This window comes from Engraulis encrasicolus, chromosome 20, assembly GCF_034702125.1.
Source record: "Engraulis encrasicolus isolate BLACKSEA-1 chromosome 20, IST_EnEncr_1.0, whole genome shotgun sequence".
In the NCBI taxonomy this organism is placed as follows: domain Eukaryota; kingdom Metazoa; phylum Chordata; class Actinopteri; order Clupeiformes; family Engraulidae; genus Engraulis; species Engraulis encrasicolus.
In genome coordinates, this window is record NC_085876.1 from 581,282 (window position 1) to 606,094 (window position 24,813).

General features: G+C 40.8%; 1 protein-coding gene across 4 annotated transcripts in view; it reads right to left on the reverse strand.

The window, feature by feature from the left end:
• The window catches only part of hivep1 (HIVEP zinc finger 1), an 85,877-nt gene that overhangs the window by 52,250 nt on the left and 8,814 nt on the right, over positions 1–24,813 (reverse strand). The gene's annotated exons all lie outside the window — the stretch shown is intronic.

A 24,813-nucleotide genomic window follows, 5' to 3' on the forward strand; every position in this document is an offset into this window, starting at 1 on the left:
ACACACACTCAGTGTTTCATGTCTGCCTTTTCTCTCTATTTACTTTTCCTTTTTGATAAATGAGGAAATTTCCTTCCTGGCACAGAACCTTTGAGATGTGAGGTTAACCTACAGTACACCACCCAGAAAGGGAAAACAACAACAAACATCAACACCATTACGAAAGAAAACAAAGGGAAGCCACGCAGTCCCTTGTATCTCTTGACGCAGAGAGCAGTTCAATTCTCTCTCACCCTCTCTCCCACACACACACACCAGTACTGTCAACACAAGATTAGCAGCTAACCCAATTGCAGTGCAAAACCTCTCACGCCCCCACAGAGGCTATAAATACACATTGATCGGAGCAGCACATTGATCCTATCAGCACAAGAGGGACACGGAACACAGAACACAGAGAGGAACACGGAACACAGAACACTGAGAGAGCACCAGGCAACGACAGTAGCATTGCATGATGGGAGACATGGCCACCATGGAAACACTGAAATATTGTAAACCAGCAAATGATCATTCAGATTTATTTGTGTAAATGACTGAAAAGACCCGGCATTTATTCAGGTCAGGTGAACAAGCATTTAATTTCCCTTTATTTAAAAGTCGGTGAAAGTGTGCTGGGGTGGCTATCAAATAGGCTAACAGAGCTATATTCATGGCAATGCCCTACACCCATAATCGAAATGGAAAAATAACAATAAGCAGACCTTAGGCTACTGCATTGCTGTTCTGCACATGGAATGTTTGTTTTAGATCGTTTTTAAAATCTTTTTTTTTTCTTTGATAGGCCTACCTCATCCGGAGGGAAGACATGCTACTGTTACACACTTATTGTTTAATAAGTCTGGCAAGAATATTTTCTCAGTGAGAATCAGAATTGATCCGTGGCCCGTGGGATGTTTTCTTTAAGGGCGCGATGACACAGACCGCGGATTTCTGCCTACAATCTGTGATGCGCGTCCAGCTGATTAATCAGAAGTGACCACACCAAGCGCGGATCCACTGCCTATTTGAATGCTGTGACTAGGCAACATAACGACTCAACTGTCCCTCGCAACGTAGCCTAATCGATGGTGTTGTGTTGTTAAATGTTGTGAAAACATACACAAAATGCTTTGTCTATTCATCTATGTAAAATGAACAGAAGACGAGCTCTTTTCTTGCTCTCCTAACGTTGGATAGTGAATCTGATATGAATTTTGATAACGGCCTATCGAACATCTGGAAATCCGCCGCGGGTTTTCCGCCTTGAGTTGAACTTTTTTCAACTTGATCCACCCGGTGCGGAGAGGCAGAGAATCCGCAACTCGCCTTGCGCTGATATTAGACGCGTAATCCGCTCATTTTCATTGACAAACAATTGGGAGGGAAAGTGGAAAACAGCGATCCTAGCGGTTACGTTCCAAACACCAGGGTGATCCTATTGAAACTCCCATAGACAAGTTTTTAAAAAAATCCCACAAAGATATGACTTGGAACTATAACACCAGACACATTTTTCAGCGTACACAATAGCATGAACTACTACCTGTGAAAATCTTAAGTCATTTTTTGCCATTTTAAGAAAAATAGAAATTGTGCCAATCTGGTCGGAAACGGACTACAGCTCCCAGCATGCTGTGCTTCGCGCCTCGTTGACAACACAGAGAAACAAATGAACGCGAACGAACGCAAGTTCTTCGCATATCTTCACATTCTTGTAATCCTATGAGTTCCACATTGTCTTCTTATTACACATATATACACGCGATCATTTTGGTATGGTTTTAAATTCTCTAGTAGATATGATGGCTTCTGTGGTGACGAGTAACCACCTCTCTGGCTCATGTTTGGCTATGCTAATTTGGCTATGCTAATTACATGGAGTAAACAAGCCACACATGCCAGTCAGTGTAGTTCTGTATTAGCTTTTTAAAGAATATTAAAATCAGCTCAGATCAGTGAAAAACCGAACATTTTACCACCTGATTCGATAAAACGGGCCAACATGCCCATAATATGACTGCCACTACTTCTACTTCGTCGTCAGGGCCGAGATGTAATTTTTCAAAGAAAAAAAACCATTCATTTGTTGCAGGGGGTTGGAACGTTGCCAGCAGGGGGCGATGAGATTACTTTCCCTCCCTATGGAACACATCCGCCTCCTACTGTAAAATCCGTGGTCTGTGTGATCGCGCCCTAATAACTTACTGGTTCAAATCATAGTCCAGAACCCATCATACTTTTATCAATGACTAGACTGAGCCTCGTCATTCTTTTGGTCATTCTTTTGACAAATGTTTTTTGTGCCTGGAAAGAAGCATACAGTAGAACTAAGCCTTAAGTAGGCTTGGGCAATGTCCCCCTAATTGACAGCTGACGATGTTTACAGTGAGACGATGCGATAGATGATGACCTCGTCTTCGGGGGGAGATTTATTTTTATTATTCATCTTCAGCTGAGTTATTATTTAATTCTATTTGATTTAAGAGTAAGTGAAATATATTAATATTATTACATTCTGTAAACCTCCTCAGCGTTCTTGCTCAGCTGCTTTGTAACAGAGATGGTCGCTGAGACGCAGAGATCGATTTTTTCGTGGTTATATTATATAATTCACTCAGCTTGGGGCTTGTGTGTTCACAACCTGTCAGTTCAGTCTTGAAAACCGCTGCTACTACTGATTTTACGGTAATGTGTCAGCTAAATTTGATGTGAAGTACCGTAATGATTACAATAGCAGCGGCTTCAAAAATACACAAGTACAAGATTCCTTGGCATCACAATGATTTCGTCCATCGTGATGTCCGCTGTCCATCGCCGATGGACGGTGATATCGTCTATCGGCACAACCCTAGCCTTAAGGCTACATTCCCAAATGGAGAAGTTGACAATTTCACATTCAACAACATTGGAGTCGATCAGGCCTTTATTTGAAACTGGTGATTACTACTCAAATGCCCAAGGCATCTCGAAACAGCTACTATATAGGCCTAACACATGTACACTGTATTCCAGACTCCTATATAATTGCAGCTTAACAGCCGTCATGACTCCACAGACCCGTCTTTGCACAAAGACTAAGGCAGACACACACACGCTCGGCAGGAAATAACAGCAGGAGGTTTTGTTTACACCTGCTCTGTGTCAGCTGTTCCATGCCTACAGTGAAAGCTTCTGGGGTTCTGCTCTCTCTTTTTGTCTCTCTCTCCCCAAGTTGCTGAAGAGGGGACTGAAGGTACAGAAAGAACTTTGCATTTTGGAATTTGGAATATGGGAAAGGAGTTGCAAAAATAGTGTCCAATGTACAAAAGGGGGTGAATCACTGCTTGAGAGAGAGAGAGACGTTTGTATTTTATTTGTAGGCTTTGGCAACACTGTATCATAACAGTCATGCTAATAAAGCACAATTTGAATTGAATTGATAGAGAGAGAGAGAGAGAGAGAGAGAGAGAGAGAGAGAGAGAGAGAGAGAGAGAGAGAGAGAGAGAGAGAGAGAGAGAGAGAGAGAGAGAGAGAGAGAGAGAGAGAGGAGAACAAATATGGACAGTGGCTTTAAACAGACAGAAGACAACACACACAGTCAGTCTAACAAGTAATACAGACCAATCTCCAAGAGGAACAACAAAAACAAACACAACTGTGTGAACAACAATTACCACCACAATTACCACTATGTCAACAGCAGTGAGAGCAGGAAGAGCTGGAAGTCAGGCTGGAATTCTCTTCTTGAGGAAGTTCCCGCACGCTTCCCTGTCTCTGCGTGCCGTGCACATACACACGAGGCTCCCTCGCCATGGCAACAACAGGAGGAAGAGCCAGCCCACACATTACGCAATAGGATGAACTGCTGCCAACCTCCTTTGCCGCCCACCTCTCCTCTACATCTCTCCTATACCCACTTCCACTCCTTTTTTCTCCTCTTTCCTAGTCTATTCTTCCTTGCATTTCTCGTACTGGTCATTATCTTCGTCATGATTTTATCTTATGCATTTCATTTTATTCGTTTTTTTATTATGCTTTGTTTTTGTAATGTGTGTATTTGGTTATGGACTTCAGATGAAAGTAGCTATTTTGCCAATTGCATTTCTCGTACTGGCCATTATCATTGTCATTATTTTATCTTGTGCTTTTTATTTTATTTGTTTTTTAATGCTTTTTTGTAATGTGTGTATTTGGTTATGGACTACAGATGAAAATAGCTATTTCGCCGACTCTGCCAGATTTACATGTAAATGAGCACATGTTTTCCTCAAAACGTATTTCTATATGCTCATCAACATGCATGGTCCCTATCATATAAAACATGTTATATTCTCTGTAAACATTTCATTCTGTCTCTCAACTAATCCGGCAAGTATACATGAAGTGTATAGTTTGGGCTTGTACCATACTAGATGGGTTTTCTTTTTTTGTTTTCTCCTGGCTGCGTGACTCTGGCTGCACACAACTCAACCTCTGATTGCTGTCGGTCAAAAAATTAGCTCACATGGTTATCTTGGCCCTCCTCACAGCACAATGTTTATAAACAATAAAAAACTGTATAGGCAAAGTTGTGGGGCTAAGCCCATCCCAATGATTTTCTACCACACATAGCATTGTAATTAGAGGACAGAGCCAGAGCAGACTCATGGCCCAGCTGCGATGATCCTATGGTGCGAGGGTAGACCCACCAGACAGAAAAAACACACACACAAAAAACATCAAAAACCAAGGAAATGGTCTTTCACAACTCACACACCCCCCCTCCTGGTCTGGTCCACAACCAAAGAATTGAACAGGTCAGCCATTTCAAATTAGGGCTGCCACTTTAATGTGTTACATAGATCAATAAATTAAATAAATTAAACTGCAAATTAACGAGTCGAAAAGATTTATGCTGTAAAAATGAAAAATTAACATTAATTATGAGTGGGCCACAACAAAAGCTCTCTTTAGGGTATGCACTGTCTGTTTGTCTGTCTGTGTGTGTGTGTGTGTGTGTGTGTGTGTGTGTGTGTGTGTGTGTGTGTGTGTGTGTGTGTGTGTGTGTGTGTGTGTGTGTGTGTGTGTGTGTGTGTGTGTGTGTGTGTGTGTGTGTGTGTGTGTGTGTGTGTGTTTGAGTCAACAATGCGCACGCAGTCAGTGATGACGTGAATTCTAAACAGGTCAATATCACAGATAGTTAAGGCAGGTCTAATGACAAAAAAGGGTTCAACCCGGTACCAGCAAGGTGTAATAAAGTGGCTGGATATTATATATTTCAAAAAGAAATCTGTTAGGCACACTGGCTCCGATAGCACTGCGGCGCAATTTTGCTTCCGACAGAATTCGGACCCCCAAACCCAATTTCACACGAACATTGCATTGATAGTCAATGGGCGGCGCCGACAAAATAGAACTGGTCTCTAATTGCCAGGGGTGGAAAAGTAACTTATTACTTTTACTCAATATTGTACTTGAGTAGCTTTTATGAATACTTTGTACTTTTTAAGTACATTTTTAAATTAATACTTTTACTTGTACTTGAGTACATTTTGACCCAAGTACTTTACTCAATTACACTGGAACCTGGCCTGAGTACTGAGTAAAAAAAATTGACTGAGAGACAAAATGCCATGCACAATAATGCCACAATCCGCCAGAAATGAAAGATTGTGCAGGATGGCACACAGTATTTCCACTATTTTACTATATTGTATCAATGTCAAGTCAAGTCAAGTCAATTTTATTTATAAAGCACTTTAAAATACAACAAAGGTAGCTGTCCAAAGTGCTGGACAAGTAGGAGGACTTGAAAGGAATCTCTCAACCTTAAAACCCATAGACATACTTGAGGACATAGGACGAAATAGAGAAGAGAAATCACAATCAATAAGATCTAAAACTGAGCATCATGTAGAACAAAATAAACAAAAAAACACAGGGGGGGGGATAGGTTATGTTAAAGGGCAAACCATAAAAAGACAGTTTCATAACGACACATATTTAAAAATAAGAATACATATAAGAGCTAAGGGGATAATCAACATTTAAGAACAAAGAAATAAAAAATAATAAAAGTAGAAATAGATAGATAAATAACTAGGTGCAAACATAGAGGTCATACAGTGTTAAAAGCTAATGCATAAAAGTGAGTTTTAAGGTGACTTTTAAAAGCAGCTAGGGAGGGGGACAGGCGGATATAGAGTGGCAGGTCATTCCACAGTTTGGGGCCCATTACAGCAAAAGCTCTGTCTCCTCTGGTTTTCAACCTGGAGCGTGGTACAATGAGGAGCGCTTGTTCTAATGACCTGAGGGATCTAGAGGGGGCGTTTACGTTTAGTAGGTCAGATAAGTAAGATGGTGCCAGGCCATGGAGGGCTTTAAAAACAAATAAAAGAATCTTAAAATCTACTCTGTAGCGTATAGGGAGCCAGTGAATGTAGAATGTAGAATGTATTGGATGATGGCTGGTGCCAAGCAAGAGATAGAGGTTATGGAGGACGATATTCAAGAAAAATAAACATGACATTCTCAAGAGGAAAGCTAATTAAAAGTAACTAAGTACTTTTTACTCAAATTACATTTTAAGTGAAGTACTTTTTACATTTAATTGAGTAGATTTTTAGATAGGTACTTTTACTTGTACTTGAGTAGAATTTAGGCAAAGTAAAGATACTTTTACTTGAGTACACATTTTCTGTACTTTTTCCACCTCTGCTAATTGCTATCCGACATCGGCGAATGTCCGCGGACATCGGCGCCAGTGTGCGTGGTTCTATTGAAAACAATGGAATCGAATTTTAGCTGAGCAGTGCTCAGCACTTTGTCGGAGCCGGTGTGCGGAAGCCCTTACATGCGACTCTGTGAAGTGGTGAAGTTGAAATTGATAGTGAAAGTGGGGAAAAAAATAAAACATTCCAGAGGAGGAGGAAGAGAGAGAAAGAAAGAAAGAAAGAAAGAAAGAAAGAAAGAAAGAAAGAAAGAAAGACAGACAGACAGACAGAGAGAGAGAGAGAGAGAGAGAGAGAGAGAGAGAGAGAGAGAGAGAGAGAGAGAGAGAGTCTCCATCTGCAGAAAGAATGAGAGGAGGAGGGTGGTTGAGGGAGCATATCATTTAGAGAGGCAGCTTGCCTATTATCATGTGGTGTGAATGAGAGTGCACCAGACAGACAGACAGACAGACAGTAGAATCCTAAGGCCACATCGTTCACTATGCCAGTATTTCTCAAACCTTTTCAAAACGAGGACCACTTTGTCCCAAAGTATTTTTGTTTCAGGGACCACCTGCCTCCTGAGTAGACTGGATCTTTTACACTTTTTCACACACAATTTTAGGTGTTGCTGCTTAGTCAGATGCAGATCCTTTCTTTTCATATAAATTAAATGGTGCAACTTATTGTAGTGAAAGAGGAAGTTTAGACTTATAATGTTACAAATAAAACCTATGTAGGCTTGTCTTGGAAATGCTGACTACACTTGTTGAATTCCCCTCACAGACTTGAGGTATCTGACAGACCACATTTCTATAACAACTGCACTACTTTGTTGTTTGTCCCATTATTATTGCCGTTTTTACTGTAATACTTCCTCACCAAAGGTAATGGTCTAATGATGTCTTTTCTCCACTGTGAGTTAGTGTGCACATGTGTGGAAAGACAGTACAGAATATTGTCACAGAATATTTCAATTCCACTCGGGGGATATCATTTATGCACAGATCTGTTTGATTACAGTTGATAAATGAGGCCCAAGAGATGAACATATATGGAGAGTTTTACAAATAACAGACATTGTCATGTGCAAACCCCCATTGTGCATTTTTACCTGGCACCCCAGAGGAGGTTGGGCAAGGTATTAGGGGTGGGTATTGGCAACAATCTCACAATACGATACACATCTCGATACAGGGGTCACAATATGGTACGCATTGCGATACATGTGCATTCCGATACATGGTCGTCAAGGCGATATATATCCCGATATTTTCGGCTTTATTAAAGTTTTTATGCTTTTTTTGCACATTTTTAAAGACATATGTATCATCAAATGTTGCTTTTTTGTTTTTCTGCAGAGCAACAACATTCTAGTGTATGTAAAACACATACTTCACAAAGCTGTTGGCCTACTGGGGGCAACTGTCAGGTGCAGTTTCAGCAACTTGATGAACAAATTGTTGCACATGAAATATCGATACTGACGCCTCCGTATCGATACGTGTATCGTGAAGAGGCCTGCAGCGATGTATCCCAATACCGATATCTTGAACACACTCCTATAAGGTATTGCAATGACCTTGTCTGTATGAGTCTGCCCACAGTGGGTGGATGGATTGTACGGATGGCACCAAATGCACATCCCCACACATGCATCTAGCACTGGGAAGGAGACCACGATGCAGTTTATGATTGCTCTTGTTTTTTAAAGGTAATGCAGCCTTGTTTCCTTTGCCATTTTTCCAACAATTTCATTGTTTGTCTTCTCAACTCCTTGCATCAGCTTTCTTGTCATTTTCTCTTGCCCAGTGGCAAAACAGAAACCCCCCACCATTTATTCTACTCTCCCTCTCTGTCCCTGACTTGTTTCTGTCTGCATGTCAGCTGGTCTCTCCTTCTCTCACCTTCTGTGTCCTCTTCTCTGTCTGCTACCATTCTTCTTTTCTTATTTGTGCACCTTTTCTTATTTGTGTGTGTCTCTCTCTCTCTCTGTACGCGCGCACGTACAGCCTCATGTGACTACAGCAGTTGGACACGTGAAACGGCACCTGTAGACAAAGACTCATGCCGCTCCGTTGCCCTGGCAACAGCTACACTCTGCATCTCCAGTGCGAATGATTAAGCACTACTAGCTTTGCTCTTGGTCACACACACGGGAACCCACATAAGGCCTTTGTCATGTGTAGTTGGGCCAATGTTGCCTGTGCATCTAAAGCTTGTCGTTTTTGCCATTTTTCAATTTATTCCACTTTTTTATGTCAGTTAAAGATACAAAGTATTATGAAGGAGACATTATCATCAAGTATTCTGAAAGTGTAGGATGTATTATGAAGTATTAGGAGGTATTGTGAAAATATTGTGAAAGAAACATTATTAGGAAGACAAAAAATGCTCAACTTCACCCAAGAGAGGCGTTAAAACAGGGATTCTTAATCATAGGCCAAAATTTGGGGGCGCGCTCACAATCTCGCGGGCCGCAGTAAACTTCTGGACTACAAAAGTTTTGCACTAGTGGGCAACGACAGTGACTGCATTGTATGTTATCAACTAAAGACACCGGGGATAGCGTGCCTCTACAGTACACCACAAACTACGGATGCACAATGTATCAGCCTTAACATCGGTATCGGCAGATATTTGACATCTCTCAACACATCGGACATCGGTCCGATGGGTAAAACTGGGCCGATATTAACGCAGATGTTTATTTGCCACAGTTCTTAATCTTATTGGTTCTGATATGTTTTTTTACATTTCAAAAGATTAGACTTGACAGTGACTTGACTATTTTTTTAATCTAATTTTATCACAGGGAGTTAAAAAGTGTTTTTGGAAATTCAAAAATTCAGTTTGCATCATTGTCAGTCTTGTTATTATCTCTTTTTTAAAAATCGGTATCGGTTTATATCGGTTATCGGACAAAACCGCAATATCAATATCGGAATCAGCCAAAATGTTCACATCAGTGCATGCCTACCAAAAACTCATTGGCACTCTGGGCCAACTGGAAACCAATTCAAACCCCACTCCCTCTACCTCCCCAACTTCTCTCTACCTCTACCCATTCCAAGTCAGCAAGGACATTCTGACCCTCATCTACCGTTCTCTCATAGAATCAGTCCTTACCTTCAATATATCCTCCTGGTACAACTTAATTGGTATTAGACAAAAGAATAAACTTTCACGTATAGTGAACCAAGCCATCAAAATTACTGGCTCACCTCAAACCTCCCTACCTGAGCTGTACATTGCTGCAGTGATCAGGAAAACTGAAATGATCACAGAGGACCCCTCTCACCCCCTCCATCACTCCTTCAAACTACTTCCATCAGGTTGACGCTTCAGTGTAAGGATAGACAGATATAGATATCGGTCCGATATTTGCACATTTTAAGTGTATCGGTATCGGCCGACTTATGCCAAATGTAACCGAGTGGACATTCGAGGTTTAATGAATATAGCCCAATTAATAACCAAGAGCACGACTACGCCACCTACGGGGGGTTAGACCGTAGGAATTAACCCTTTTTAGATGTACCAATACAATTAAGGCAACACAGGTAAGTTGTACGAATGCCAGAGACCAGGATCCCAATATTAACACTTTTTATTGTTCTTACAAGACTGGATTTATGGAGGGGAGGTATAAAAGCATGTGCAAAATGGCAATATAATAGACATTCACATTCACTCATGCGCACACAGCCATGGCAACTCAGGCCGCGGAAATGGAAACAACAATGGATGGTCACAACCATGTTTCACTGCAAGTACCACATGTTAAGAAACATAAGTCTTAACAGTTTTGGCCAATACGCAATATTTATTATTTTATGTCATTCGGTTTTTTTTAAAAGCACCAAGACACTTTATCTTTTTATTACTTGATTGTTAGACATTACTTGATTGTAAGGGTGGGTGTTTAAATGTTACAAGTTCCAGGGCCGGCGCCACGGGGGGGCATTGGAGGGCATTGGCCCCCAGCCAAGCTGCTGTGCCCCCCCCCAGGGCTTATTCACCTAAACATACTGATATGTTCATTAATATGCAACAAATTAGTATTTTTTTCTCAATACAGTAAATATAAAGTACAAGATAAAATTCCACCTTTGCTTAACCACCATAGCCCTAAAAAACAAATAAATGAATAGTCTACACTATTTAGACATTGTCAGTAGACCTAAATGTGAAATAATAAGTGGCCTGAGCCTGAGGTGGCATACTTGGGCTACACGCTTGCAGGGGGCGTGGTCAAGCCGCAGCTCGACAAGGTGGAGGCCATCCAGAACTGCCGGCCACCGACCACCAAGAAGGGAGTCCGGTCCTTCTTGGGGCTGGTCGGGTGGTACCGGTACCTTGTGACACAACGTTCAAATCTCTTCCGAGACTTGGTCTGACCAAGAGCATAACAATTAACATTTCCCAAACAGCATGGTTGACCAGCCTCCCTTGATTTGCATATGGTTGTTGGCTTACCGACAAAGTGGGAGGAGTTCCCGTATTTTCGGGAACTCAGAAAGTACTTGCATTGGTCTTGACCTGACTAGTTTCAACGCGGAAAGTGTTGCGTCACTAGGAGGGCACAGTGAGCATGGTCTGTGAGAATGAGCCACACCAAAGACAATTTTCTGTTTCATGTGTTACAGACAATGAAGCCTTAACTTATCTTATCTTATCTCCAGACTGCCCTGCTGCATTAGTCTAAGAGTTTAAGTGCAAAATTTGGCTAGGAGCAGCCATGGCCTAATGGTTAAAGAGATGAGCTTTAGATCAGAGGGTTGCAGGTTCAAATCCCACCCTTTCACCTCTACTTCACCCTTATGACTGATCTTCCCTTGAGCAAGGCACCAAACCCCACACCGCTCCAGGGACCTTGCCTTGTACTGCAAGTTGATTTTGATAAAAGTGTCAGCTAAGTGTACTGTAATGCAAATAATATCCCATCTTTTTTACCATTTCATTATTACAAACATGACATGGCAAGGACATGACACGCCTTGCAGATGTGAATACATAAAAGGTTTGTAGATAGCTAATTTGCAACCTCAGTCCCTGATCAGGCTTCCTTGCGCAGAAAGAAAAAAACATCAAGTCATCAAGTCAAGTCATCAAGAGTTTTTTCTCTCCCTTCACCTTCTCTTATCTACCATTCACGCTCTGTAGATTCACCCACTCACTCACTAGGCATCCCTTTTTGCCTGTGCCTTTCCTTGATTTCTCAGACGTTAGCGCTCAGTGAAGCGGAAAACCCTGAGCCTGTTTCAGCCTGTGTGTTGTAGTTACTGTTGCTAAAACGCCAGGGCTATTCCCGCCTCTGGGATAGAAGTTCCCTTTGTGTGACTCTCGTTGCTTTCACACACTCTAATTTGACGGAAAGACTGGTTTGTCTACATGAGCATGACACAACATGTAAAAAAAATTCATGCTCTCAAACATACTTTAACTCTTTCAGTGCTCTAAATACATTTGTTTGCATAGTACATAATATTGAGCACGATACATTTTCTAGATTTTTTTTTTTTTTTACATTTCTTAAAATTTGGTGAAAACCATACAGCTGAGTGCTGTTGACACTACTACAGTAATATGAAGCTATATCCGATAGCTGTATCATACTGTAGCCTCATGACCTGCTATCAGAGGTGGGAAACCTTTTTCTTTCGAGGGGCCACTTCAAATTCATCCGAGGGCCGTAAAAGTCCTCCGAGGGCCGTACTATGAACAGAAACCAAGATTCCTCCCTACACTTTAGGCCTATATTGAAGGCAGCCACCTTTAAAACAGACCCCACCTTCTCTAGGTCCCCTGAATATAACTTAATTGTATTGCAAATACATTTTCTAAGATTCTTTAAAAAAATATGTCATATTTCATGTGAAGCTGCATAACATTAAAATTATATTAGGGGCCGGATAAAACAGCCTCAAGGGCCTCAAATGGCCCTCGAGACATAGGTTCCCCACCCCTGTGCTAGATCATGGGGATGTGAATAGTGTCAGTTTCATGTGAGAAAGACATATGGATCGTGTGTGTGTGTGTGTGTGTGTGTGTGTGTGTGTGTGTGTGTCTGTGTCTGTGTGTCTGTGTCTGTGTGTCTGTGTGTCTGTGTGTGTGTGTGTGTGTCTGTGTGTGTGTCTGTGTGTGTGTCTGTGTGTGTGTCTGTGTGTGTGTCTGTGTCTGTGTGTGTGTTTGGGTACCAAATGTGAGAATGAGAGAGCACAAGTCCTATATAAAAACCTGTGCTACTTACAAAACCATTCACAGCATTACCCAAATTACCGGGCTACCCCCTTGCCCTGTGGGTACCTGTGGAGGGTATGATTAAGGGCCTGTAAGCCTCAACGATCTGTTGGTCTGGACCATTACATTCAAAACCAACTCTATTTATTAAGCAAAATATCACAACAACAGCAAAAAGGAACAAAAAACATGGTTCAAATCGGGGTTCAGGTAGTCAATAGTCTGACTAAGCTGTACACATGCCTGGCAACGCTCCATGAAGAATGACATTAGGGTCATTTCACGTGAAATCAGACACTTTGGGACCCGACCAACACAGATTTCAATCATACTTGCTGTGCCTGTTTAGTAGCAAGGTAGCACCCCAGAACTGTATTTGTGTGAATCTGACACCAATATTAAGGGAGAAACAGACTAGCAAAGGTTTACTTATGAGGGTAGGACACTATACATTCAGCCTTGATTATATCAGTCAGTGTAAGTCACAAAAATATGTCCGTGGTGTTATTTGAAAGCTCTTTTCTGGCTCTACAAATTACACAAACAGCATGGAATACAACAACCCTCAGAATATGAATGATCATAAATTGAAAAATTAAAAATTGAATATCAAAAAAACGTATATTTTAAAATGGCCGGTTTCTTGTGTAAACATAGCCTGTAAGGTCATAAACAATACCTGAAAAAGGGGTGTTTGGTTCGTTAAAGTTTGGTTTGATGGTTTATAAGCTTAGTCGGACATTAAGGGCACTAATTTGAATGTCTCTAAGTGCATGTGAATGTACTGACTGATGTCCAATATATTAGTGAGCTCCTCTGTCTTGTTACATCAGAGCAGAGGAGCCTGCCAAACTCCCTTATGTGACTCAGTCAGATAACGCATGCTAGTTGATGATTACCACACAGGCCTGGTTGTCACACAAAGCCCAAACATCAGCTCGCTTCTTGGTTAAACATTCATCAGGCAGGAAGTAAGTTACTAGGCCATAAGACTGAGAGTCTTCTTCAACTCTGATAAATTCTTTAAAATGCGGGAGGTGATGTGGTGTGGTAGCCAGGCCGTGCCCTCCTAGTGACGCTACACCATTAGCAAACCAAGGGAGGCGGGTCAACCGTTTGGGAAATGCTAATTATTATGCTCTTGGTCAGACTCGGAGGATATTTGAAAAGACGATGATAATCAGGCTAGTGGTGTGGTGCAGCGCACTTATGCACCCCTCCATGAATACAATACAAGACAATACAACCTGCATTTATATAGCGCAATATCACAACTAAAGTTGTCTCAAAGTTGTCTGCCGCACGGTGCCAATAGTCTGGGGTTCGAATACACCCTGGGTCATTTCAGACCTTCCCAATCTCTCTCTCTCTCACACTTCTTTACTGTGACTAACATTCCTGTCCCAATAAAGGAATATGGCCCATAAAAAATATTTAAAAAACATCACCACAGGAGTAGCCAAATGTTTGTCATAGCCCAAGTCTCTACTCAATGATTGACATACTGGCTACGCATGTGAGAAGGGATTAGTAAGGGGAATAAACAATAAAGCAAGGTGGAAAATCACACTGGGAGCTTTTTAACTTATGAAGCCCAAAAAAACTGGCTACCTTTCAGGGAACTATAAAAACATGGTGGAGAATAACAGAGATGGGCCACAGCTGGGGGTGAAACGGTACACAAAAATCACGTTTCGGTGCTTAAGTTACCTTGGTTATGGGGTCACAGTTTTCGGTACAGTATATGGGAACAAAATGGAAAAAAAAAATTCCTCAATAATTATAGGCTTTCAACACTGACTTCACACAATGTATGCGTCATAAAAGGCAGTGAGCAAAATCTACAAATGTTTGGATTGTTGGAATATGTCTGGGGTCTATATCATACAGTATGTATCTCTACTTGCGACTATGAATACATATACAGCTGCGGCAAAAATTGAGAGACCACCTCGAAATAGCCAGTTTTTCTGGTCTTACTACTTATTGGCATGTTTGTCAGTAAAGTGAACATTGTTGTTTCTCTCTATAAACTACTGACAACATTTCCTCCGAATATTGAATGAAAATAACGTCATTTAGAGCATTTATTTGCAGAAAGTTACTAATGGTCAAAATAACACAAAGATGCAATGTTTTCAGACCTCAAAAACTCCAAAGAAAACAAGATGATATTCACTTTAAAACAACATAATAGTAATGCAAATAGTAATGCAAATAGAGCATCCTCAGATAGTCACCTATTTTCTGCTAAATGCCACAGCAGGTGCAAGACACTGGTTTGTAGACCTCTCTAGGTATCTATCTAACTATTGGTTGACCGGGTGTTAGATTGGATGTTAAATTTGGATTAGGTTATGTTCTGAGGATGCCTCAGCAAGGCTGGAACTGGTCAGATTCATCTCTGCAAAGGGTGCGCTACTGACGCCACAAACAAAGATATCTTGGAGGAAAACTTGCTTCCCTCTACTCTGACAATGTCCCCCATTTCATAGGATTGTCTTTTTGAGCAGGACAATGCTCCATGCCATGCAGCTTGGTCAATTAGTGTCTGGATGTAGGACCACCAGATCAAGACCCTGTCATGGCCATCCCAATCTCCAGGCCTGAGTCGTATGGAAAACCCCTGAAATGTGATCAAAAGGCAGAGAGGTGATCACAAGCCATCATACAAAGCTCAGAACTTGAATCTTTGCACCGGGAGTGGAATGAAGTCATCCAAGAACGATGTGAAAGACTGGTGAAGAGCAGCTGTGATTAAAATCCAAGGTTATTCTACCAAATATTGATTTCTGAACTCTTCCCAAGTTAACATCGTTAATGTTGTTTTAAAGTGAATATCATCTTGTTTTCTTTGGATTTTTTGAGGTCTGAAAACATTGCATTTTTGTGTTATTTTGACCATTTGTAACTTTCTGCAAATAAATGCTCTAAATGACAATATTTTCATTCGATATTCCGAGGAAATGTTGTCATAGTCCGGCAGCCAAAAGCCAAATATCAGCCGAACCCAGTTTCGTCTGATAAAGTTTTTTTCTTTGCAGTTTGTGGTTGCTTAAGGTGTACCTATTAAGATTCCAGACGATGCCCGGTGATATCCCTTGAGGATTTTCAGATATTGAGCCTTTTATGCTTGATGTGCTGCAGCCATAGATTACAACAGTGTTTGGCTCCCAATTCATGTTATGCTGACCAAATACCCTATACCATACTTATTTTGTGTTTGTTTACATGGTAGGATGTGTATAAGAACAGGTGGTGGGGTGATGGGACATCAGTGGGGGTGGGGTCATGCATGTTTGGGGGCGGGGCATTCACCCAAAAAGCCTGATTTTCCAAGTCGGAGACACAAAGGCCAACATTTCGCCAAACGTGGCTTTATATCTCATAGTGGGTTGTTTGGTTTTGCTGTTTGTAGTTGTCCAACACTTACCCATCAGTATAAGAGTGGGTGATGTGCCAATTTCGGAAAATACCCCTTTCATGTTGATTTCGCTGCAGCCATAGCCCGCAAGCTTTTGACAGCTTCATAACTGCACTATGATTAACCATAGAGCATTCTGGGTGGTAGGCCTGCCACATCAAAGTGGAGAAAGTGTCCTCGTACCAAATACATTTTAGACAATTACATAACTAGCTGTTTGTCAAGCAGAAATATGTAACATTTAGGCGAATATTGGTGGTGTCAGCTCAGACATACCCAGAAAGGATTCCTAATTCAACGCAGAATTTCACCATTTCATACATTGCTATTTACTCTTCCTGTGCTGTTGTAACACAAAATAAAATTTAAAATAATAATTCCATAATTTTTGGCTGATTATTTGTTTGCCTACAAAGTACATAATTTCAGTGGTGGTCGTATTAACATGGAAAGAGATAAAATTAAAAATGTAAATCCACAAAATGACATTGTAATTGACCTTTTACATGTGGGGGGGGGGGGGGGGGGGGGGGGGTAAATAATACCAAATACCAAATACCACAATAGCCCTGATTTTCTGATGCTACCACATGTTTGAAACACTGCTGTGTAATTTTTTTGAAAAAATCTTCCAGACCCCCCCCCACCCCCACCCCAGAAATTACTTTTCCCACCCAAATAGATGTGTTTTTCGCCTATTTTGCCAGTTTATCCACAGTTATCCCAGTTATTCATGATTTCCCATTTACAGTAATAGTCTAAAATGTGTGATGCTATATCACAGTAGAACTTTGAGCTATATAAGTACAATGTCAAGGTCATAATAGAGGTCAAAGGTTACAAAATATCGATTTTTAAGGAAAAAATTGTGTCATTGGGTTGCTGACCCCGTACAACACATAGACTATGTTCATAATGGTCCATTTAATTATCTTAGGTCTTTAAACTATGCAAGTACAATGGTTCAAGGTCATAATATAGGTCAAATGTTACACAATATTGATGGGGGTGCTATTTTCAAACCGTTTTTCACGAGAAAAAAAAAATGTGAAAATGAATAAACCTGTAATATTAACACACTGTTGATCTAGCTCTTGACTTTTCTAATCATAAATATTGCTAATGTGTCACAATAATGTGGTGTAAAGAACTATGCTTACTATGCTACTATGCTTAGAAAATTGTAATGTGGGTTTATTATTCAGGGTCAATACCCTCTTCCATCATAACTGAAGTTTCACATGTGAAGAAAAATGAACAACAACAGCATCAATGTTACCAATGGTGAATGTGCCTTTCTTGATGTTTTTTGGTTCATGCAAATTGCTCTTTTCCTCTTTGTAAGCATAGGCTTCAGTTGTGGATACCAGGCCCTCAAACAGACTTGATGAAGACTATTTCTGACCAGTTGAGCAGAAACATGCACATCAGTACCCTACAAAACTGATTTTTCAGGGCTCTGACAGTGCTTTCCCTGTGCCACCTGTCCCAAGGAAGGAGATGGTGATCCCGCTTCTAAGTTTTAAAACCGTCTCCTATACGTCCCCTGGTGTAACGGCATGCCTCTTGGCACCTCGTCCATGCTCTTAGTGGGTGATAGACACCAACTCCAGGGGTGGGACATTGAAAACATTCATGTGACCAAGAAACAGCCAGAAAGGATGGGAAAAGAGATAGACTGTGCCACAGCCTAGAGGATAACTCTGTTTTGGGGCTTGTTTATATTACCGTTACCATTTCTACCCACTATTTGTTAAATTTGCACAACAGTAGTCGAATGGACTCACAGTGTTGCTTCCTAACTGGACATGCTGATATCACAAAAGTGATCCACACTGATCATTGTGACATAAAAGAGACAATGTGTTTACCCCTTTGCGCAGAGCCTATGTTTTCACCTTATTGTCCTCAAAATTGTAATGACTAAGTCTTAATCTCTTATCTAAGGCTCTCATATCAATGTTATGATGTAGTTGAGTCATTCCAGCAGAGTCTGATTGGGTCTGAGCTGACCATGGAATGTAGGTGGGCGCATCTGTACAAAGAGGCTATATTCCATGATCAGTTCACATGACTTTCAGTACTTTCAGACTTTTCAGACTTTCAATATCACTCTACCCAGCTGGATATCACTTGACATCAATTGGTAATGTGCTGGCACCATTCCAACAACTTTCCAGTGAGGCCACTAACTTTGTGTCGGCATGTTATGGCATTCCAGACAGTATTAGCATGTCACATACAAGGTTGGTGGTATGGGGAAAAAAGAATGGGAAAGGTCATTTATCTTCACCTAACCTGGTTGCTCTTCCACCAACAACAGAGGCATTTCTTGAGAATGTGAAAAGGGCTCATTTTCAAGCAATATTGTGGAGGACATTGGTTCACACTCCACCTGAACTATCTCCTGAAGCATTTGGATGGAAGAAAGGCGCATGCAACAAAGCACTGATACCAATAAGTGTTCCAGAAAATGTCAAAGTGGCGCCAGACTACATTTTACAGATGATCAGATGTGGTTGCAAGAGTAAAAGCCCCTGCAATTCTAAGAAATATAGCTGTGCTGTAAACAGTGTGCCTTGCACCATTTTCTGTGCATGTTTTCGGCTGGGATGCTGCCGAACCAATGTTGTGTGAGCTTTACTGTGTGTGTGTGTGTGTGTGTGTGTGTGTGTGTGTGTGTGTGTGTGTGTGTGTGTGTGTGTGTGTGTGTGTGTGTGTGTGTGTGTGTGTGTATATAATGTAGGCTATAGGTGTTTTAGATGTTAAGGACTCTGTATGTTGTATAGGTGTAGACGGGTCTTTCTGTGCGAATTTAAATGCATGTACATGTCTTATTTGATGGCTTTATGGACTTTTAAGTGATAATTTAATACCAGTCAGGATACACTGGATTGACTTAATTTTTTGACTCAACAGTATATATAATGTATAGCTGTTTTCCTATGTTTAGATCTCTCTCTCTCTCTCTCTCTCTCTCTCTCTCTCTCTCTCTCTCTCTCTCTCACTGTCTCTCTCTCACTGTCTCTCAGAGTGCGGTACTGTATCCTAATGCACAATCCGTTCCATACTTTACAGTCTTATTCTAAGCAATGTTGTGAATGTTTTTACGGAGGCATTTCTTGATTTGTCATTCATGACCTGATTTATATAACTAAATGCATAAAAATAGGCCGAAATCGCATTTTTTAAGGTTATTAGCAGTATTTTCTCTGTACCTGGATAACAAAAGGAGATAAGCACAATTAACCACAGTAAATATTTTTGTATGTACGATATTAACAAAATACAAAAAGGAATTTTGAAGCTGGCATTTTCAGGTGGTCAGACTCATTGCATCAAAATATATGCAAATTAGTGCATATTTAATTAGATAATAGCCTAATTAGCATATTTAAACATAAAATATAGAAAACTTGTAATACATTTTTTTCTCCAATTCATACGAGTAATTATCTGATAAAGTTTCATATTGATATCTGCAAGTTAAAAAAAATACCCTATTCACCTACAGTGTCTCGCCTTATTTGTGGGATTGCTGTTATGAAAGGGTTAATTATTACCCCATATTGGGTTTGTTTCAATAAGGGCAGTGTTAAGGCAGTCCAATGTGAATGTTTTTCAGGTAATATTAGCAATTTGGTACATTTTGTAACATTATTCACAGTAATATTAGGTGTCTTTAGTTTTTTGTCATAATTTGCATTTATGGGACAATAAAGGCTCAAAATCTGGAAATGCTCAAGGGATATCACCGGGCATCGTCTGAAATCTTGAAGACTTGCCTAAAATCTATCAGATAAAGCAAAAAAAAAAACTTTATCAAAGAAATCTGGGTTCAACCCCACGGCTCCCGGACTAGTTTATAGAATGAAACAACAATGTTCATTTTACTGAAACACATGCCAATAAGTAGTAGTGGTCTTTTTCAACAGCTGAATAGGTATTACTTTAAATGTTATTATGCAACTTATGCAGACTGACTTGTCGATAGAATCCAAAGACTGATTCCACACACACACACACACACACACACACACACACACACACACACACACACACACACACACACACACACACACACACACACACACACACACACACACTTATTTATTGCATAAATAAATAAAAGTGTATGTATCTTTTAACCTTGTGACAAGGACAAGACAGACATTCATTTAAGCAGAGAGGCAGGGCTTGAAAGTACACATGACGACATACAGTACAGGGCGTCTCCTTTCTCTGAAACACTCGTTTCCATGGAAGCAGGAAACACGCAAGCAACAAAACAGAGAGGAGAGGAAACACCAGTTGAGAGTGTGAGAGAGAGAGAGAGAGAGAGAGAGAGAGAGAGAGAGAGAGAGAGAGAGAGAGAGAGAGAGAGAGAGAGAGAGAGAGAGATTTAATTATTGTGGTTAAAGGAACATCTTTAAAAGTGTACTGAAGAACTCTTTACATGAGGTAGTGAAGTACATCTCTAAACATGAAAGCAGTATATTTACGCATGTATTGAACTGACTATGTATCAAGTTTCAGTGTGAGACGGTGCGCTTTGCTCTCCCCTTCTCCAAACTTTAATTTGTTGTGTGATTGATTGGAACTGTGCTTGGAAGCACACTGGAAGGAGGATGCATAAGAGCATCAGAATGGTCACACGCTCACATATTAAAACCCGAAGTGTTTTTGTAATTTTGTTTACAAGCTGGTAGCCGACAGCAAGCAAACATTTTGAGACTCACGTTTCCACCTGATTGTCATTTTTGTACGTGAAAGAGCTCACCGCGGCTGCGGTTCCAACTGTGACTTTGGGAATGGAGAATGTGACTGAGCGGGGAATGTTGCAATGTGTTGTGTTGAATTATGTTTGTCTTTGGGGTAAATGTTGTATAGGTGCGGGAAGTGTACATGGGCAACTTTGTTTTGTTTGTTTCGTTGTATACTGTAAACTGGCAGTTTTGTTTATATAATGTCATGTTTTGTGTAATATTTTTAGTAGGTCATTTCCAGAATTCATGCTGCCCTTTTAAAAATGTTACCTTCTTCACGAACACTTTCTACCACCACCAAATTTTAAGTATTCATTATGACTGGGAAAATTGCACTTTTCATACATGAAAAGGGGGATCTTCTCCATGGTCCGCCATTTTGAATTTCCAGAACTAGACATTTTAGCTGGAAAACTTACTGTACTTTGGTTATAATTCACTGCCATCATATGTGAAATCCGGAGCATATGCCAAACGGGATGAAGATTTAGCTTGACTCGCTCCATTTACTCCCATTCAAAATGTTGAGGGCTACAGCCTCATGGGTTGGAAGTAGAAGGGCGTGACTGAAGTGCCCCATTACCAAATTTGATCTTTTCATGAATATTTACTAAATAATAAACCAATATTTACTAGTATAAAGGTGTGGATTCGCGTTGTGAATCCACTCATTTTCAGCACGCAACGCAAGAAAGGTTATTTTAGCTTTTGTGCAAAACTGTGTTAAGAGACTACAACGTGCACCTCACGTATTTGATGTGAACTGAGGCTGAAGCTGCACAGCCAGCCCTACCGCTGCACTGCGGCTGAAGTGGTTGCATGTCAGACGTGCGACTTCTGTTGTGTAGTCCGAATAATTACATATTTTTGGATGCACACAACTCAAAAATCGCTTGCCAAGTAAAGTCGACAAGCACACCATTGGTTATCATTAATTCTGAAGTACAGCATATGTGTGATCGAGATGGGAATGCGAGGTGGATCGGAAAATAGCTTTGAACAGTCCATTGCAGCCCAGTCAAAAGTTTTGGCTTTCACAGCCCCATGAGCCGCCCGGAAGGAAGGGGTGGAGACTTAGGTACCCCATAGGCAGCACAGTTTCAATGAGCAGCATAGTTGCAGTACCCATTCTGGCCACATTCTACATGGTGCACCTTTAAGTATGCAATGATCACTGTTTGTTTAAAACGGCAATGTAATGATAATCAGGGCTCTAAATTAACTTTTTCCACCACCAGCCAATTTGGCTAGTGGACATTTTTTCTTACCAGCCAAACAGAAGTTCAACTAGCCATTTTTTTTATCTCGCCAAAATAAACTATGCATTAGGCTAGTTTTTTTCGTATTATTATTATGGTCATTTTGTTCAGCTATTTCTACAACACAGATAGGCTAAACTATAGGCCTGCATAGGCTAGCCTACTATATGCCTACATGATAAGCATATTATAGGCTATATATTTTTTAATTATTTTTTAACTTCTGCTTTATTTTTTACTTTCATTACTTAGGCCTAATCAATTTGATTAGTTTTTGTTCAATTCCTCTGAAAACAGCTGAATCACATCACACAAGCCACTCACATAACAGACCTTTAACATAGCCTACAGTAACCAAGCACACAGCCAAACCACGCAGAAGAGATGAGAGGAAAAGGAGGGGAGAGAGGAGGAGTTCTTCTCTACCACGCGCAACAAAATGACAAGAAGCCTAGTTTAACTAAAAGTAAATAATATCTCGGGAATCTTCGCTTCCTTTGTTACTTCTACAGCTTCGTTGGTTGCTTTTTTTGTCTTTACGATGGCGTGGGCTATCCAACTTAGTTGCGCCAGGACTCGGAACATTTCAGAAGACAACTGAACTGACAGCTACGGTCACACTGAGAGTCAGCTCTCCTCCTCTGCCCTTGTCGCTATTTCGTTCCACAACCACTCATTTTTAACGTCACTATTATTACGGTTACAATTACTACTAGCATTCACCAACACACAGAACCTTGCTCTAACCCCCGACACATTCTCAACACTCGCACAAAACATAGTCCACAGAACAGAAGTAGGCCTAGCTCTATGCATAATCTGCGTCCTGTTATTGAAACGGTCAGTGCCTCGCTGCTTCAAAAATGCAGCCTGTTACAGCAAGGTTCATATAGTAATAATAGCAGTAGTGACGTTAAAAAAGGTTGTAGCGAAAGCGACGAGAGCATAGGAGGAGAGCTGCCTGTCAGAATAGTGTGAGCGCAGCTTAGCTGACACGTAGAATATTTCTGGCTGACAGAAGGCTGGTCGTCTGAAATGTTTTCAATCCTGGCGCGCGCAATAGCATGGAGTTGCCGCTCTCTGCACTGGAAAGCCCACGGTGGGAGGCTACCTCGTGACGCTAGGGTCCATGGGTAATGTAGGAAATCTCGCCGTCTAACGTTCGTCAGAGCAGCGGTTTACCGTTCATAATTTACTGTACTCGGGCGCTACTAGCCAAATTGGCGGGTAGGTATTTTTTTCTACTAGCCAAAATTAATTTTCACCCGTGTTTGGCGGGTTGGCGTGTGTTAATTTAGAGCCCTGATGATAATGTAAAGTGCTTATACTGTAGGTCTAGAATGGTATGGGCCAAGTAGGGAAAATGTTAGTCATTGGTTAATAGAATGATGATCGCAAAGTGAAGGGTGTATGGGGTCATTTCACGTGAAATCAGACACTTTGGGACCCGACCGACCCGGATTTCAATCATACTTGGTGTGCCTTTTTAGTAGCAAGGTAGCACCCCAGAACTGCATTGGTTTGAATCTGACATGAATATTGAGGGAGAAACAGACAATGAAGGTTTACAAATGAGGGTAGGACACTATATATTCAGCCTTGATTATATCAGTCAGTGTTTGTCACAAAAAGATGTCTGTGTTGTTGTTTGAAAGCTTTTTTTATTGGCTCTACATATTACACAATCAGCTTGGAATACAACAACCCTCAGAATATGAATTATGATTAATTGAAAAAAATAAAATTGAATATCTAAAAAAACTCATATTTTAAGATGGCCTGAAATGCTGGTGTTTGGTTCTTTATTAATTTCAGAGATAATGGGACTCAAAAATATGACATCATACAAATCACCTAGTAATAATATGGTAATACCATAGTAATATCACTTGACAGCATGTCTATCGGAATATGTGAAGGATGGAGATGGTCCACGAGGATGCAGGAAGTTCAGTTTCACCTCTTCAGTGCTCGGCATACATTCCTCAACACATGCTAGCCACTATTTGCCATCATATACAGCTACAACATACCCTTTGATGCTTGAACATTTAGAAAATTCCTTTACTGAGCTTATGCCTTCAACCCTGCCTTCTCTGAATGCTGAAAATGGTCTAGCTTCCACTGTGTCCATTGACAATGGGCAGAAGCTGTGTAGTTTTTGAGTACCTGGAATAGGGACCGACGAGGGTGCAGGGCCCACCGGGAAAATGCCTGTTATGCCAGATGGCCAGTTCAGTCTTGTCCCTGACACTACTCTATTACTACTTCATTACAACTCATTTCAACCTTTATGTCCCATTATCTCTGAAATAGCTTTCAAACAACACCACAGACAGGTTTTTGTGACCAACACTGACTGATATAATCAAGGTTGAATGTATAGTGTCCGACCCTCACATGTGAACCTTTCCTAGTCTGTTTCTCCCTTAAAGGACCAGTTCAGTCAATTTCAATATGCTGTTGTATTG